The sequence below is a fragment of the Pangasianodon hypophthalmus genome, chromosome 9 (assembly GCF_027358585.1).
Source record: "Pangasianodon hypophthalmus isolate fPanHyp1 chromosome 9, fPanHyp1.pri, whole genome shotgun sequence".
In the NCBI taxonomy this organism is placed as follows: Eukaryota; Metazoa; Chordata; class Actinopteri; order Siluriformes; family Pangasiidae; genus Pangasianodon; species Pangasianodon hypophthalmus.
This window is the reverse complement of record NC_069718.1, coordinates 6,872,927-6,890,817: the sequence shown is the minus strand read 5'-3', so window position 1 is coordinate 6,890,817 and position 17,891 is coordinate 6,872,927. Positions and strand designations below refer to the sequence as shown.

The window sequence follows — 17,891 nt, the reverse complement described above, 5'->3', positions numbered from 1 at the left end:
TGCAGCAAAACACTTTACTTGTGACTGCATGCAGTAAATGCTGTCTGGTAGCAGAAGCATCTCCTGCTCTCTTTTTTTGGGCTCCAAAGGCAAAGCTAACGGAAGCAGCCTCCTCTTTGCTAGAGCCTACATTTTAAGAAATATATTTAGTGTGTAATTTAAGTGTTGCCACCTCGCAGCTTCAGGGTTGGGTTCTCACATATGCGTTTCCTTTGGGTTTTTTCTGGTTGCCTCCTACTTACGCAAAAACATGCTGTTGGTGGTTCGGCAATTTTAAATCGCCTTTAGATGTCAATGTGAATGAGTGTGTGAGTGTGTGTGTGCGTGTGTGTGTGTATGTGGTGCCCTGTGATGGACTGACGTCCCATCCAGGGTGTATTCCAGCCTCACACCTAGAGTTTCAAGGATAGGCTCCAGATATAGCATTACCCTTATCACGATAAAGCACTTAGTGAAGATGAATGGAAGAATGAACTAGATAGCCAGCTAGTGTACTGTATATCAACACAAAAAGTCCCACAGAAGCAGTTTGTCCTTATAAAAAAAACATCATTCATCAAAGACGTGTGGAAACAAGTGCAGATTAGAGTTCAGAGAGTGATGAACAAATCTGTTTTTATGTATGAAAAGGAGCTCAGCTGCTTCCGTAAAATTCATATTCATATGAATATTAAAACCACCAGTAACTAAAACCTAATCACAATCAGTTTATATCCTACAAAGATATTCCCCAAGCTCTTCATAAAAAAAAAAAAAAAAAAATGCAGCTAGGTGGGTGGTAAATAACCAGCAGGAGAACAGAAGGATCGCTCATGAGATACACTGCAAGAAACTGAAGAAATGTAGAAAATTCCCCAAGAGAGACTTAACTTTACAGAATAGTGTCGTGATACATACAGGCGACATCATCAAACTTCTTATTCATATAGAGGCTAGAAGAAATCTAAATTGTGGAGGAGGGGTTTCTTTCGAGAACAAGATGCAAGCTGACCGTGTCTTAATTACCTGGTCGATTATGAGAGACGTATTGATTAGCGCCGCTCATTCAGTACAACAGATTTAAAACCAGGTTCTCGCCATTAACACATTTCACAGTAATTAAACCACACCTATGCGAGCGCTTCTTCAGGACTCATTAGGTAAGTGCCAATATTTAGGTAGATAATACATTAAGATAATCACCACACCAGATACTGTTATCATATATTACACTTCCAAATATCAAATACTGATGGCTCACTTTTTGGATAAGAGTCAACTCATTCCCATTCACAAGGTAGTGTAAGGACAGCTGTCTTCACAGAGCTTGTATTCCGGACAAAAATGACACGCCATGTCTTTCAATGGCAATTTCATAGCTCTATCTCAAAATCTGAAAAACACGGCGGCCAGAACTGCTCCATGGTGGAGCAGCAAGTAGCATTGTTGCCTCATAACTCCAGCATCCACTGGTTCGATCCTATGCTTGGGTAATAGTCTGTGTGGAGTTTTGCATGTTCTCTCAGTGTCCATGTTGGTTTTTTCCAGTTTCCTCCCAACTCCAAAAACCATGGTGGTACATGAACTGGCTATGCTAAATTAGCCCTAGGTGTGAATGTGAGTGTAATGGTGTCCTGTCCAGGGTGTATTCCCACCATACACCCAGTGTTCCCAGGATAGGCTCTGCATCCATCACAACCATGAATGAATGAATGAATGAATGAATGAATGTGTACGCAGCAGTATTGAGATAGTATTGTAATTAGGCAATTGATACACAAATTACTATCAACATATTGATAGTCAGCTATTGCCAATAGCCACCATAGTCCAACTAAAAACTTTCAGGGTTTCTCTCATGTGAAATGTGTTTCTTAGCAGTATTTACTGAGTTGCAAGGAAGGAGAGAAAAGAAGGTATCTGGAAATGTGTTGCTTGTCTAATTTGGCAAAAAGCTCATCCATCTGATCCTTCTCCATTTCCTTGAGGAAGGCTCTAAGCTTTGCAGCTTTTTGTTCAATCTGTAAAAACTGTAACTAGTAAAATCCACTGAGTGTGCATGAGCAGGTGGGTGAATGATGGACAGACAAAGATAGATAGATAGATAGATAGATAGATAGATAGGTGTTTAAACAGATAGATATGTGCATACACAGAGATCACACGTGTCATCAGTATCCAGGGTTTCATGCTCCAGGTGGGAGATCCATGATTGGCGTTGGATAAATGGTGTTGTTACCTTCTCAATCTGGTGATTAGAGTGATGCTGGTCAATCCTGGGGATAGTGGGCACAAGGCAGGAATACACCCTGGATGGGATGCCAGTCAATCACAGAGCACCATGCACACACATTCACACAATCGTTCATACCTACAGGAGATTTACTTTCCCAAATCCACAGAACAGCATGTTGTCGGGAGGCGGGAGGAAATTGGAGAACACGGAGAAAAACCACACGGACACAGGGAGCACATATACAACCCGAGCTCAGGATCGAACCAGGGACCCTGATCTAAGCAGTTAGCTTGTATTAACATAGTTAGGCATCTTGCACTGGACTTTGAAGATCTATGACGCTGCATGGGCATCAGTTCAAAAAACATGCAACGGGTGGCTTCAAGTCTTTTGGAGAAAGCACGTGTTGGCCTTCCTCCTCAATACAGCTGGTGGATGGAAACTGGCTAGAATGAAATTGGGAAAAAAATCAGAAGAAACACCATGATGTAGTGTGAGGGAGAGTCACATGGCAGTCCACTAATGTTCCTCATAATGAACACTTAACACTTTAATTGGTCATAAAACACACACACAGGCAGGGGAATATTAATTACATGGTAAATGTATGCTGGGGCTGTGGAAGCTTCTGATTGCAAATTGCACATCATTCTGTTTACCTGCTTTGTGCTGATGCCATGCATAGACACACACACACACACACACACACAGATGCACACACCTCAATTCAGGATGTAAATGTGATGACAAGCTTTAGAGTGTGTGTGTGTGTGTGTGTGTGTGTGTGCGCGCATGTGTGGGTGGGAATAGCTCCAAGCCAAGCCTGCTCTGCTATGTGCATCAACACAGAGGAAGGAGGGGAGGAAAAAGAAAGAGTGAGAGAGCAAGAGAGAGACAGAAATGAGGATTGGTTTTCCGAGTGGGTGTACAATATCAGTATAAGCAATACAATAACCCTGAGCATTCAGGACGAGCGTCACCGCGCAACAGGTCTCTTAGGGAAGGCCATAAGAAAGGCAGTTAGATTCTCCGACTCTGGTCATATAAAATGGAGAGATAGAAGAGAAAGCTCATGATGAAAGGAGCATAGTTAAATGGCCATAAAGGTGATATAATCATTTTCAACCCATCACTTCCACAGACTATTAATACACCAACATAAGACATGTCAGGACTAAGAATGAGCCTACAATCCTTTCATGTCAGGTATGATGACAGACTGCATGCCAGCAGGATCTGGCGCTCACACACAGATGTGTGCGCTCCCTAAAGATCATATATGAATTATATATCAGATATCCTAAGGGTTGTGAAAATTGAGACAAAAAAAAAAATAAATCACAACGTATATATACAAAACCCAGCAGGAAAAACGATCAAATGACTTGAAAAATGATATGTCTTGGCTCATTTCTTCACTGAGGATTTACTGGACGGTAAAATATTAGGAAAAACATCAACTGGTCTTTTTCCAGTCTTCACCCATGATAGCCTCAGATTCTTGTTCTTGACTGACAGGAGTGGAACCTGATGTGGTCTTCTGTTGTTGTAGCTCATCCACCACCACCTAGTTTTGACCTTTTGTCCATTCTGAGATGCTTTTCTGTTCACCATGGTTGTAAAGAGTGGTTATTTGATTTACCATAGCCTTCCTTTCAGCTCACAGAACTGCCACTCACTTGATGTTTTTTTTTTTTTTAATCTTTTCGCAGTATTCTGTGCAAACTCTAGAGACTGTTGTGTGTGAAAATCCCTGAAGATCAGCAGTTTCTAAAATACTCAAAGCAACCTGTCTGGCACCAACAACCATCCACGGTCAAAGTCACTCAGATCACATTTTTACAATTCTTATGCTTGATATGAACAGAGAATCCTCTTCTGAGGATTGAAAAGATATTCATGCATCAAAGAATGTGACAACACATGGACAGTGGTTTTTTTGGAGATTCAGGTGTTATATCCAATAAGGATGGTTCTTTCTGAGACGAATCAATAACTAGCTAAGGTTGAATCACCTAGCCTGTCTACGTCACACAAAAATAATTTCATCTCTATTACATGAATCCCGCTTGCTATTTGGATGGATGTCATAAATGGATTATAATTTTTCAATCTCCCATAAAGCGACAAGTTGCTAATCTTCACTGCAGCAGTGAAACAGTGACAACAAAGCTGTGAATCTTAAAATCCTTGTAGAAAACATTATAATGCGAAAGAGACTTACATGGTCACAAAAAGTGTGGGTTTGATGGTATGTATTATGCACAGGTGGTGTGATAGTGGATTTTTAGAGTTATTTATTGAGTAACTGGTGTGCATGCTTAATCACACCACCTGCTGCACTACACCCATTGGTCGAGGCGTGATCTGGCTGTCGGGAGAATGTTTTTTACTGGACAGATTCATCAACACGCAAGGATGACAGAATATTTTTAGAATCAGGAATGTGCAAGTATATGGAAACACTAACGAAACTGAGGAAAACAAAATGTATGTAAAAGCCCTCATAACTCTGTCTTACTACAACACGCCTCATGTTTAAACATTTTAAGAGAACATAAATACGCTAGCCAGATTCAATTAATAGAATTTACATGCTATTAATGTGATATTAATGTAAGGAACACCACATCTCATAGCCGAAACCAACAACTTCCTGACTCTTTTGTCGAGAGCACAGACCAGATGTCTATGTTAGGAACTTCTTTTTAGAACAGAATAAAAATCATATGCTCACTTTTCTTTCTCTTAATTTATTAAATAATTTCTTAATTAAGAAATTAATGCACTTAACTATGTAGCTTGGCATATGTTGTCATTCTACCATTTTGTAGCCTATTCGATTATGTTTCTGGGTAAGCAAAACACGGGACTGGGCAGCACACTGGAGCTTTTAGTTGGCCTAGCAATGAATTTCTGATTTGTCCACTCCTGGTACATTGCTGAGGTATGATCTCGTGTTAGTGAGGAGACCTTTTTTTTGAGTTATGGATGTGATTATGGAGATTCTATAAAAAGACTGAAACAGAAATATTAAGAATAAACTAAGAATGAACTCAGAAGGCCCAAATCCAGCCACAGATGACAGTAAGTAAAACAAACGGGACTCTTGCTCTGCGTGAAACTTGCCGCTGCTCTGTTTGGAGGCTTCAGTCATATTTGATGGATAAATTGTATAATTTCTAAAACATTTATTCCGAACAGTAACAGCACAATTTCAGCAATTTCTTCACTTTATTTTTCAATGTTAAGATTGACAATTGTACTGTAATGCCCAGGTCTATTTTTAACACTTAATCGGCTCTCTGATAATTAAAGTAATAAAGTCTTCAATGTGAGCTTCAATGAGCTTCAGTGAGGTCACTCTTTTTTTTTCTTAAAAACTAGTACTAAAGCAAGCCAGAACCTCAGGCATGACTAAAGCAACCACTTAAACACAAAATGACAGACTTTGGTCTGACAAGCATTAGATGGATGTACATTTCTCTTTTGCAGTTAACCAGTGCAACTCAAACAGTGCATGTTGTCATGTATGAAGAAACCATGAGTCAACATGGCAGCAACAAGCCTCAGGGATTTGACTTTACAAAAAGCCCAAGTTTCTCCGTTTGTAAACCTTCATACTATGCAGTAGCGCTGGGCGATTATCACGATTAATTAGGTTAATTCAAATGAATGTTTTTACTCGATTTTCAAAATGTTCTAATCGAGATTGTACATGTTTTTATATATGCATATTTAAATTTGTACTTAAAACATTCATAAATGCTATTTAAAAGTTTAAACCAAGATGAAGGAAACACACAGCCTTCTTAACCTGATAAACGCCTCCTACAGCCTGCATTTCTCCCACACACTGCACACTTAGATTTTAAAAAAGCACCAAGATAAACAGGCAGCACTTCACTGAGGACTGAGCTCGTAGCTTCAAAAATCACTTCAGAGATATGGAATTGGTACAGGTTTGAAAAGTCAGATGAACAAGTTTATGTAAAATATAATGCCGCATTACATCCTACAGCGGTTCATTACATCCTAAGTGGTAATTCGCCGGTCAGAATGACGTCATTTCCGACCTCGGCACTTTCGACAGATGAAGTGGGAAAATTGACAACCCCCATGTTCGTATTTTGTTAGCAACAAACTAAGCAGCCAACTCGGATGAGTGATGAATAGTTTCTTACTCAAACAGCGAACTGTATAGTCACTGTTTTACGTTTAACAAACATAAATATGTCTGAATGTTGATTAATCTAAAGCTAATACTTGTATATACAGTATAACTCATTTAAGAGTAAGAAGTTTCGTTTTGTTTATGTCTGATGATGTGTGCAGCCATGTTGATTGGCGTCACTCTGTAAACGGGGAAGGAACTCGGATTTGACAATACCACCCCAAGTTGACTTCTCAGTGACGGTGGCATTTCGTGTCACGAAAGACATTGTCCCCATTTACGCTGTTGAGAATGAAGGGTTCACTAAGTGTTCTATAGCAAATAGTGCAAATAATGTTTTTCTTTAAATATCTTTTCTTTAAATATCCTTTATTTAAAAGAACCATTGTTTGCACTATTTGCTATAGATAGTGCTGTTACTATTTTTCCAAAGTCCATTCTAATAAATAAAAACCTTTATAAATAAATTGTGTCATTTTTCAATTGCATTATGTAAGAATAAAAAAACGAAATTGTAATCAAGAATCGTTCATAAAGTTGAAAAAAATCGAGATTTTTTTTTTTTTTTTGCAATATTGCCCAGTCCTACTATGCAGCACATCTAATCCATTAATGTTTAATGAAAAATACATTAGCAATAGTATCAGATCAATTCTACTATGACGTCCATCATATTGTGAGTCTTCTATCACAGCTTTTATTTTATTTATTAGTCAATGCAAATTACAAATTCTAAATGCAACTTAATAACAGATTATCATGCAGTCCTGCTTGTCATCTGGCCACAGTGTTAATGCTGATTAATATTTATATAAAAACATTCAAATAAGTCTGGACTTGGTGGTCGTTAAGAATTTAAGAAGAGGACTGCTGGTTAAGATTCAGCATTGCTATAAACAAACCGAATGCTTTATATTGGTAAAGTCAAATCTAATACTATGTTTTGGACTCTTTTCTTTTTCTGCTTTTCTATTAATGCCAAAATAGGTTAAGAATCCTTTCACATATGCAGCATTTGGTCTGTTTGAATTGACCGCTGGTCCGCTTCCAATCGAGCTGTAGTGCAGTTTCAATGCAGTGTGAAAGCAATTTGACTCTGAATTGACCCGACTGCAGAAAGTGAATCAAACATGCGGTGTGTTTTGGGTTGCAAGCTGTTAAACTGAGCCGCAAGGCACAAACTGAGCCAAAGGACAGAGCTGCAGCAATGTGATGTGTTCTGGAGATTTGAAAACAAAAAATGTTAATTTTGGGTTGATTTGGACTCGGCAAATAGGCTAATAACTGTGAAAGTCCCCTATGTAGATGGAAGAATGCCTTCAAAGCTTAAAGGAAATGTTTTAATTAGAAAACTGGAAGTTATAATTGAGTTTTTTTTCCACTGTGCACTATGTGACTCCTGGATTATCACTTGCTACTCCATCACTGCCACTATCCATACTTATCCTCAAACTGGTGAGCCCAAATATAGCCTCAGAGGGTCATTATTGCATTGCACACTATAGCAGGTCATTCATTTAATTAATAATTCAATTAATTTGTTGCTTAATTGGCTGGCTTAACATATTAACTAATTTACAAACATTACCTTAATGTAAACTTGGTGTGTTACAACCAGATGGGATGTAATGATTATACAGTACAATATACAGTACAACCCAATATCTACATAAACTCTGTCTCAATTTCTTCCCTTTCAATTCTGGAGTAAAGCTTGCGTATTTTAATTATGAACCTCATAGTTTTTTTTTTTTGCTATAAAGCTTTTACCAAAACTGTGTTTGTGCTTGAATGACAAACTAGACAGCGAGAAGTAGCCTAGAAAGCATAGCCTACTCTAGTCAGTCTTTACATTGGTTGCTTTGTAGGTTTGCATATTTGAACAATCCTAATTCTCTTGTACTGCTGAGTTTTGTTTTTCATGATTGGAGTAACTTCGAGTGGTAGACAGAGGGCTGCCCATCAAGCATGCTTTTTAGCATATTAGTCCATGTCCAGGCAGCTTCCAGATCAGAATGATCACTAAATTTAGCTGGTGTGTGAACAACTGTGGAGGAGTGGCAGGGAACGAGTGGGTGATGAGTGAGTTGTTACACCTGTACCTGGTTAAAAATAAAATTTATTTATAGTCTGTGTGTGTTTGTTGTGGTGATTGACTGTTGACCCTGCAAGAGAGAGCCAATGCAGGCAGAACTGACCTTGAATATGAGCAGACGGACAGCAGTGGAAATATTATGCATGTGCATGTGCCTTTTGTTTTGTTTCTTTTAAAGTAATTTAATTTGCTGAATGAAGTTCTGAAAAGTGCACTTTTAGAAATTAGCAAAAAAAAAAAAAAAAAATTCATATAACTCTTTCCAAAGCCTGCCTCCTATGTCCTCATTTACCTTGCTGCCTGCCAGGTTTTACAGCAGAGCTTTATAGTTTTATCTTCTTTTGGTGCAACCTAAATCTTTAATACAGCACTCAAGTTGGTATCAATGCCGAAAGAACATGTCATTCCAATGGGAGTGCCTGAGGTAAATCCCGCTGCTGTTTATAGAAAGCTCATTAGCATTTACAGGGCTTCAAAAATAAACTGGTCAGCTGGCCAAGTTACCGGAAGTGTATGGAGGAAATGCTATGTAAGGACAGTTTTCTACCTGAGGATGATTGCCCAGAGCAGACAGCAGGTGGGTGGCTGAATAAGGAAGGCAGGGTGAAGAGTGACCGGACTGAGCAAGTGGGCAGACAACAAGAGAGGACAGAGTGAATGAGGAGGTGGAGGATGAATAAATAAAAAGATGACAACAAGACAGAGTATTCTGACATGCTGTCAAGGCAGCAGGAACAGTGGTAGCCAGTCAATGATTCCAGGTCCCCTCTGGACTCTGGGTCATCTCTCACACCTGCATCTGCTTATACCTCAAACATAATAATAACTATAAAACCCCACATGTATATGGTTTTTATACATTAAGACAGGGGTTCTCAGACATTTTGCAGCCAGGGACTCCTTTAGCTGTAAATAATTCCACTGACCCCCTCAGCACAAATTTATTTTATGACACGACTCAAATATTAGGCTCAATATTCAAATGTTAATGTTAATAATATCCTGGCTATTTACTGGAGCCAGAGAACTTTTTATTCCTGAACTTTCCACCAACAGAACACATTAGGGCCAAGTTGACAAGTTGTCAGATTTTTCAACTGGTGTGTTTCTTCTTTATCCTCTTAGGCCCCTTTACATTTCCACATCCTAATGCTTATCATCAAGTATCACCATGGAAAACAATACAAATATACTAAGCAAACAGAGTAAAGAGTGGAAATGTAGAGCTTTCCGTGGTTGCTTAAAGTTTGGGAGGTTAAAAAGTAGACTGCCAATTTGATCCCAGTGTTAAGTCAGGATACTCTTCTCTGAGAGCTTCGTTACTATCAAGAAGTCCACTTCCATGATCCCTCACGGTCTAAGTAGTTGACTGGATGATAAATAGTTGACCGGATGATAATATGTTTTCTCACAATATTTTTTCCTTTTGCAAGTGTTTCGTTTTTTCAGGGTACAACTTCAGGGTACATATTGTGTATGGTGAAAACACATTCTATATTTGCCATATTATCCGATCGTGCTATCAGGTGCTGTGTTCACAAAATGTAAGTATGGGCAAGTCTATGACTGGGAGAAATGTATGCATTATGGCTAAATTAAATTACTGGACTAAATGTTACAGCTTATGCAAATGACCACTCAAAAATACATTTATTTGTCATAAAGCAAATGGAAAGACTCAAGATGTTTATCTTTTCAGGCAATCTAACACTCTTAACCCATCCTCCAACCTGACAATTGCTTAAACTCAGTATAGAAATAACAACAACAACAATACGTGCAGTATTCTCAAAAGATTGAAAGCTCAATGCTAAGCTTTACAGCAGAGCTCACTCATTAGTCCAAGGTGATATTGCGCAAACGCCTTAAAAAGTATCCGCTGCAGTGACGAACACAGCTAAATTAAGAGATGCCGTGGGTGTTATTAGTGTGCACTTTCATTCAGAGTCTCAAACAAGAATTAGCTGTATTAATAGCAAAGTTAAAAACAAAGAGAATGGAAGGATTTCAATGATTATTTAGCCAGATACAGCCAGAATTCATTATTGGTAAAGCTGTCGATATTTCTGAATTGAGGCAGTTGTGTTTTAACCTACATAAAAAAATCTTAAAGCTGCAGTGAATTGGACTTGGTGTTAAAAATAAAATAAGCATTATTATTTAGTCTGGGGGGAATTACTCTAAAACACTGTGTTCAGTGAAGTCACTCTGCCAATCCCATAACAGTAATTCACAGTCAGAGATGTCCAGGTCAGATTTAGCCAGAGTTTTTTGGTGCACACATCATATGTCATTATGGATACGTAACACATCGCGGCCCAAGATAGTCTAACTGCTATTACTGCTACCATAGAAACAGACACATTATAAAACGAGTCTGAACATGGAGGACACCCCCAAACATCCCCTGATGGTACAACATGTTACAGTATGTACTTCGACAAGTTGCAATAAAATAAAATAAATATAGGTGCAAGCGGCAATCTGCCAGATTCAAGCACCCTTTGCAAATAGCCCCCTTAATGGCCAGTTCTTAGCAAGTTAGAGAGAAGAATAAAGAGTCCATAGCTGAACACACTGTTCAAGTTTTGTTAAGTGAACACTAACTGTGTGAAATGCCTACTGAAAGCTGATTAGCTGATGGTGGCCATGTTGTTTAAGTAACCCAAACGTCATTAGAAATCCATTTACAGTATAGCACGACGATGCAGTACACCAAATTTCAGCTTGACACGGGGCTAATGGTTGCTGGCAAACCCTGTACAAAACCCTGGTGAACCTGCACCGTATGAATGACCACACTCCAAACTTTGCACATTCCCTCAGAATCTTGCCTGAACATTGCTTTTCTTGTATAAATCCTCGCAAGTTATAGCTGTTTGAGTAGATTAATGACCAATCCACAGGTACTGATTGTCATGTGGTGCCCATATTGTTTACAAATCTCAAACTGTTTTTGATAACTATTCAGTTTCAGAATACCTCCAATACTTGGAGCCCTAAAACAGAGAGATTAAGACCAAGACTTAGTGTCTCCATTTTTAATCACCATGCCACAGAATACCCATCATTCCACTGCAGTCTCATGAGCCCCTCAAGCTTACCTAATGTCACCAACTGAACACAAACTCTAATATAGCAAGATAATGTTAATGAGAAGATGAAGATAATATTGTCTTCTGCCAAGGAGCTACAAATCCCCAGTGCCTTTCATAGTTAATTCAACACAATAGTAAAATTATAGGATGACACTTAAACCTCTGGGGTTGTATTCCGCACTGGTGTTCGGGCATCAGCGCTCATCTACCTCTTTTCAGCTATATTTTACATGAGCCTCATGACATGTTTTCATTTGTCCTATTAAATCTGGTTGATAAGGGCAAAGTCTGGAAAAGTGCACCAGGTCTAGGCAGTATTGTAGAGATGCAGCTTTAACTGAATCCAGCACTCCAGTTAAGTTGATCCTAGAACTCCAGGTGGATCTCCAGATGAATGGATAAGGCACCTAATTCTGGACCTTCAGTTAAACTGATTCTAGAAGACCAACCGGATAAGTTCTAGCACTCCAGATGAGACTGACGACAGAACTCTAGCTGGATTGATTCTGGACCCCAGTTGTTTAATTCCATTACTCCAGATTGATTGACCCTAGAACTATAGAAGAATTGATTCTGGAACCATAACTGGATTGATTCTAGAACTCAAACTGGACTGATTCTGGAAATCTAGGTGGATTGATTCTAGAACTCTAGCAGAACTGATTCTGAAACTCTTTCTAGATTGATTCTAGCTCAGCATTATTGATTCGAGAACTCTAACTAGATTGATTCTAGAACGTGAGCTGGACTGATTCTAGAACTCAAGCTGGATTGATTCTAGAACCCTAGCCGGATTGATTCTAGAACACCATCTTGATTTATTCCAGTACTCCAGCTTGATTGATTCTGGAACTCTAGCTTGATTGATTCTAGAACCTGAGCTGGACTGATTCTAGAAAGCTATCTTGATTTATTCCAGTACTCCAGCTTGATTGATTCTAGAACTCTAGCTGAATTGATTCTAGAACTCTAGCTGGACTGACTCTGGAAATCTAGATGGATTGATTCTAGAACTCTAGCTGGATTGATTCTAGAACTCTAGCTGGATTGATTATATAACACAAGCAGGAATTATCCTGGAGATCTAGCTGGATTGATTCTGGAAGTCTATATAAATGGATTCTAGAACTCTAGCTATATTCATTCTGGAAATTCAGCTCAATCATCATGAAATCCTCACAGATGATTTTCGGCTTCCACCCACAGGGTCTCGTGAAAGCAGCTAGTTCCAGCATAACTGTACCATATACAGTGCCAACATTCTGTAATACAGTGACAGACATGTACACCTTTTCCACGCCCTTCCCAAAATCTGCTGTGCTGTAGAACTGTTTCACTCTGAATATTAATCCAGTACATTGCACTGGTGGCTTACCAAAGAAAGAAGAGGCTTCAGGCTTGCAGGCCTTCTCTTAGCTTAGTCTGTCTCTCTCTGTTTCTGAGTGCAAGTCTGTGGAGCTCAGAGAGAAAAGTCTACAAAGTGGCAGTTCAGCAAGGCGTGAATGAGTCTTTCCAGACTGTCTCCCCTTTTAAGACATCCATCACTGCTTTCCCTCAGTTCTAGGAATCTTTTACGCAGGTCAGGTAAGACAGCGGTGCTGAGCCTGTCCCAAACCCACACAGTCCACACCAAAGTCAGCACGGCCTTATGGGGTTCGGCATCATAAATGTCCAGCTGGATCTTCACTGTACAGCCTTAATGCCCTTTCAGAGAGATTCTTTCTGAATACACTTAATATGTCATGATCTGAATGCCGCAAGTGTGAAGTGGAGAGGTAATTTAGGTAGTTGTTCTGGAGAAGGCCTAGCTGGTGGAGTTCACTGGTTTATACTGTGCTTGTGTTCTAGTATAATAAGCAATTAAAATAAGTGAGTGCAGTTAATAAATTATTCATTCAATTCAGCAGCCTTGCTCTCATCTGCTATTAGCAAAGCGTAAATATTTCATGCAGCATTTAAACACTGTCATTTTAAATGAAGACGACCTCAGAAAAAGAAATTAACTGCATAAGAATGAACAGCAGTCCTCCGCTGCAGTGCAATCCATGCTGATGTTAAGGTCTCTCAGGCGGAGCTGTCTTTCTGTCCTTCCTCCGTCCCTGCTCCGGCTGCAGGTCCAATCACTGATATTACACACAGATACACACACCTCCCTCCTCCGGCTCGCGCATCCGTGACTTTTCTTTCTCTTTTCGGCTCCTGGTGCTGTATCGATGGCAAGCTGAACGCTATCATCTTTTTTTTTTTTTTTTTAGCTCCTTTTTGCTGTTTTTGTATCCGATTATAAACGTTCAAAATATGCAATCTAGATAAATAAAATCTAGAACTGAAATGTCAGGATGTTGGTCATGTGTTTGACTTTCATATTACAGATTTTTGTCTCAGTCACTCCACACGCACGGAACAGGATTCGGTGCGCAGCGCGCGGTGCACATCCTGCAGCGGTTGTTTTTGCGGATACCGGTTTGGAAAGAAATGCATGCTCAGTTTTTGGAAAGGCGCGCGGCTGAATCGAAAGCAATTGAAGAACCGGGGCGAGGAAGAAGAGGCGCGCGCGTCCCCTGGGCAGAGCCGCGTGCCGACTGCAGCATCCTCCTCGCTGTTTATCGAGAGATGCGCGCCGCAGCGTCCGCAGCGTCCTCAGCCTCCGACGCGCACCGACAGCGCACAGCTTCGCCGAACGTCCGTCGCGATCAAATCCGCGAGATCTCGCGTCGAAAATACGTCGGCGCGTGGGTGGGCGCACCGCCGGCACGTCATCACCTCCACCGCGTGACGGGTACGAGAAGGGGCGCGCGCGCGCGTGGAGCCACACGCACAGCAGCAGCGGCGGCAGCGGCGGCGGCTGCGCTCGCGCGGCTCCAGAGGTGCGGCTTGGAAACACGAGCGCGCGTGTTAAAGCCGTCGTCTTTTCCGAGTTTAATTCTGAGAGGGAGGAAGGGGGGGGGATGAGGAATCCCCTCCCACTACAACACACACACACACAGAACTGTTTAACTGCATCCACAACTACAGGAATCTCTCCATCACAGAGCTGCAACACTTCACACTAATGTGTTGTGATTGTTGTGTTCAAGTGCAAGCGAGTTAACAAGCCAGAGCTAGTTTATCTTCCTAACAGCCCGCATAATGCAACCAATGGAGGAATAGGAAAAGCAAATTTAAAAAAATAAATTAAAAAAAATCACCATCCATCAACCAGTGAAAGTTTCCTTTTCTCCATCATGATACCTTCATGTGCTGTTGGAATCATTTCAAACACAAGTTCACCACCTACAGCATAAACATGGACATCATAAGTTATCAATTTATTTATTTCTCGAAGCTTTGGACCTAATGCATCCATCCATCCATCCATCCTCCCGCTTATCCTACACAGGGTCGCGGGGAGGAGAGGAGCCTGGAGCCCACCCCAGGGAACTCGGGCCACAAGGCGGGTTACACCATAGACAGGGTGCTTTGGACATCATTTTGATACCAATTTAACAACCTTCACCATTTCATCATCTCAGAGGCAATGAGGGTTTTGGCAGAAAATGGCGGATAAACCTTTATTCCTTCACATAGATGCTGACTTGAGTCGGTTTTACATTGTTTGTTTTTGCAGCTCGATTTTGCTGCCGTGGACAAAAATTGCACATCGTTCTAGAATTCTTTGGCTGTAAGCTCACAGCCATTTAGTGACCAAATATTGTGATTAAAATCTCAGTGTGAGTGCTGCTACAAGCCACCGATCGGAGGACAGCACACAAGACAAAACTCACAGGACAGCTACAAATACCGTAGTGGCTTTGGTGAAACCTAACCCGAAAAAAATCCTGATTACCTCAAGTTCTCACCGAAGAATGTCTGTGTTAACGCGAGCCCATTTTCCGGATCAGGCTGACTGATGACGTAAGCAGAACTTAGTCATTTCCTTTAATCGCAGGTCTATCATTAGAGGATCTTCATTGTATAATCTGTTCAAGGAGAACACATTATCACACAGTCTGTTATAGTATTCAGCCAAGATTTTACTGGGATCATCAACAGTGTGATGAGTAACAAACTTAAATATTAGGACGAAAGGGAGAAATGTTAGATAGATCCCAAAATGGATCTGGCTAGATGACTGTGTGAGCAAGAAATAGGACCAACTGACAAGCATGTGAAGACAACATTAGAGACAAGCTGGAAACTCAGGTTTCAAATCGTTTCACGTTTGATGTTAATGTGCAATTTTTAGGTAGGATATTTATGATCAGTCCAATAGCACATGCAAGTGCTGAGCAGTTAATAATGAAAGCTGCAAACCTCTAGAGATCCCAAAATGTCAGTAAGCATTCAGACATTCAAAACACAATAAAAATACGTTCTAGACATCCAGACTTCAACCAGATTTAGTACGTCTTTTTGAGGGAGACGTATTATTGTGGTCGTACAGAAGATATTGAGCCTATTATGGACCTAAAAACGAATGATATCCAGGGATCTGTAAGTCTATAAGACCTGAAATGGACCAATAATGTCTTAAATCAGGCCAAGCTGCCACAGTACTGAACATTCTTGGACGTCTCTGGTTAGTCAGCAGCTGAAGTAGTTTATTCATGAACTCGTGTTTGCTTTGAATTTAAGTGAACCTCGTTTTTTTTTTTTTTTTTTTGCATTGCTGTGAGGCTTGTATGATAAGGATGGGGAGCAATTCAAGGTCTTCATAGCACATGGCTCCTTTCTCAAAAACATCTGGCTCTTTTAAACCCAAACACAGAGGTCTAACGTAAAGCTATTAACAGCTCTGGTTTGAACCAGTGTTCTTCTTCCTCACGCCTCATCATCATCATCATCATCATCATCATCGTCATGCCCATGGATTGGGGACAGATGATGATTTTATGAATATTCAACATGGTGTTACAGGCTGTACTAATCATTAAATGCTAATTAATATATATTAATGTATCTAATCCAATGATCTTGCTCTGTTTAGCCCTGTATAATAACTACAATCACTTGTAATCACAAAGGAATGCTTTCTCTCTTCTCTTTTCCTCTGTTCATCTCTCTATAACTGTTTCTCTGTAACTTCTCTAGAAACTTTTCAGAAGAAATTCTCTGTATAATGTTCACTTAGAGCTCCTCTTCTGTCTTGGAATAAAATCTGACTTGTTATTTTTATTTTAAGACTCTGCATGCCTCATGTTGGACTTCAATCATGAATTTATTTATTTACTTATTTATTTACATATTCGCTTACCTATATGCATATTTTAAAAGCTGCCATGCAGAGTGTTCTCCTCTCTTATGCACCTCTCGACTCTATTCTGAACATTAGCTATGTTAACGATGTTACCGTGTAAATGTACCTGAGAATTGACACGACTATTGCTATAGATTTTGCAAAGCTAGTCCTGATGTTAGACTTTGAAAGCAGTGTACAGGATGTCCTACAAGTCCAGCATTTACAGGTTATCTTTTTTTAGACCATGATGTAGCTGACAAAGAAGAATGAATCCAAATAATTGTACTCATAGGAATTTGTGCACTGAGAAAAATGATGGACATTTTGAGCAAGTTCTTCAAATAAAAGCTTTTGTTTTGCTGTTTTTATTTTTCTGCTATGAAGCTGACACCCTGTACATGGTTTTTAGTCATTCTGTTAGTTAGTTTTGGCCTTTTTTTTGAGCTTTCATGCTTTCTTTTAACTCTGCTTTCCTGTGAAAGTAATTCAGTTCGAAATCTAATAGTCAGCTAAAAGTGGTTTGTACAATAAAGGCACAAATAAATAAATAAATAAATAACTCCCATACAAATGCTATTTCTAAATCAAGAATGTGCTTTGAAGAACCAAGACATGCTGAATGATGAAGAGGCAGTGAAAACTGACCTACGAAGGCTTGTTGTATTCAACGCTTGTCCAAATCCTCCCTTCCAGAAATTAATATTTGACTATGCCACTGTTAGTTGGTGCTCTCTCTCTCTCTCTCTCTCTCTCTCTCTCTCTCACACACACACACACACACACTATTAATACACTCATTTCTCTTTTGTAAATATGTGTGATTGGTCTTTATAAACAGCTGAACTCATGCTTCTTGTTCTAAATCAGGGGTCACTCCCATTTCCATGCAATTACTACACGGCTGGACTTCATTTAATCAGCAGGGTTTCAGGCTGAAATAAGATGGAAGTGAACAAAAGCAAAGTGGAGTTGACTTCTAACCCACCCACGTTATGCCAAAGCTGACGCTGGTGCTTATTAAAACCTATGTGAAGAGGAAACAAACTGCACAAACAAACACACACACACTTCTTATTCACTTTGCCAAGGAC

At 39.9% G+C, this 17,891-nt stretch overlaps 1 protein-coding gene across 5 annotated transcripts in view; it reads right to left on the bottom strand.

The window, feature by feature from the left end:
• Positions 1-17,891, bottom strand: part of syngap1a (synaptic Ras GTPase activating protein 1a) — a 126,849-nt gene that overhangs the window by 57,823 nt on the left and 51,135 nt on the right. The window contains exon 1 of one of the 5 annotated variants that reach the window (XM_053236701.1): positions 12,958-14,634. The exons of the other annotated variants lie outside the window; for them this stretch is intronic. The gene's annotated coding sequence lies outside the window, so the exon portion shown is untranslated. Of the gene's footprint in view, positions 1-12,957; positions 14,635-17,891 lie in introns of those variants that run through there. 5 annotated transcript variants of the gene reach the window in all.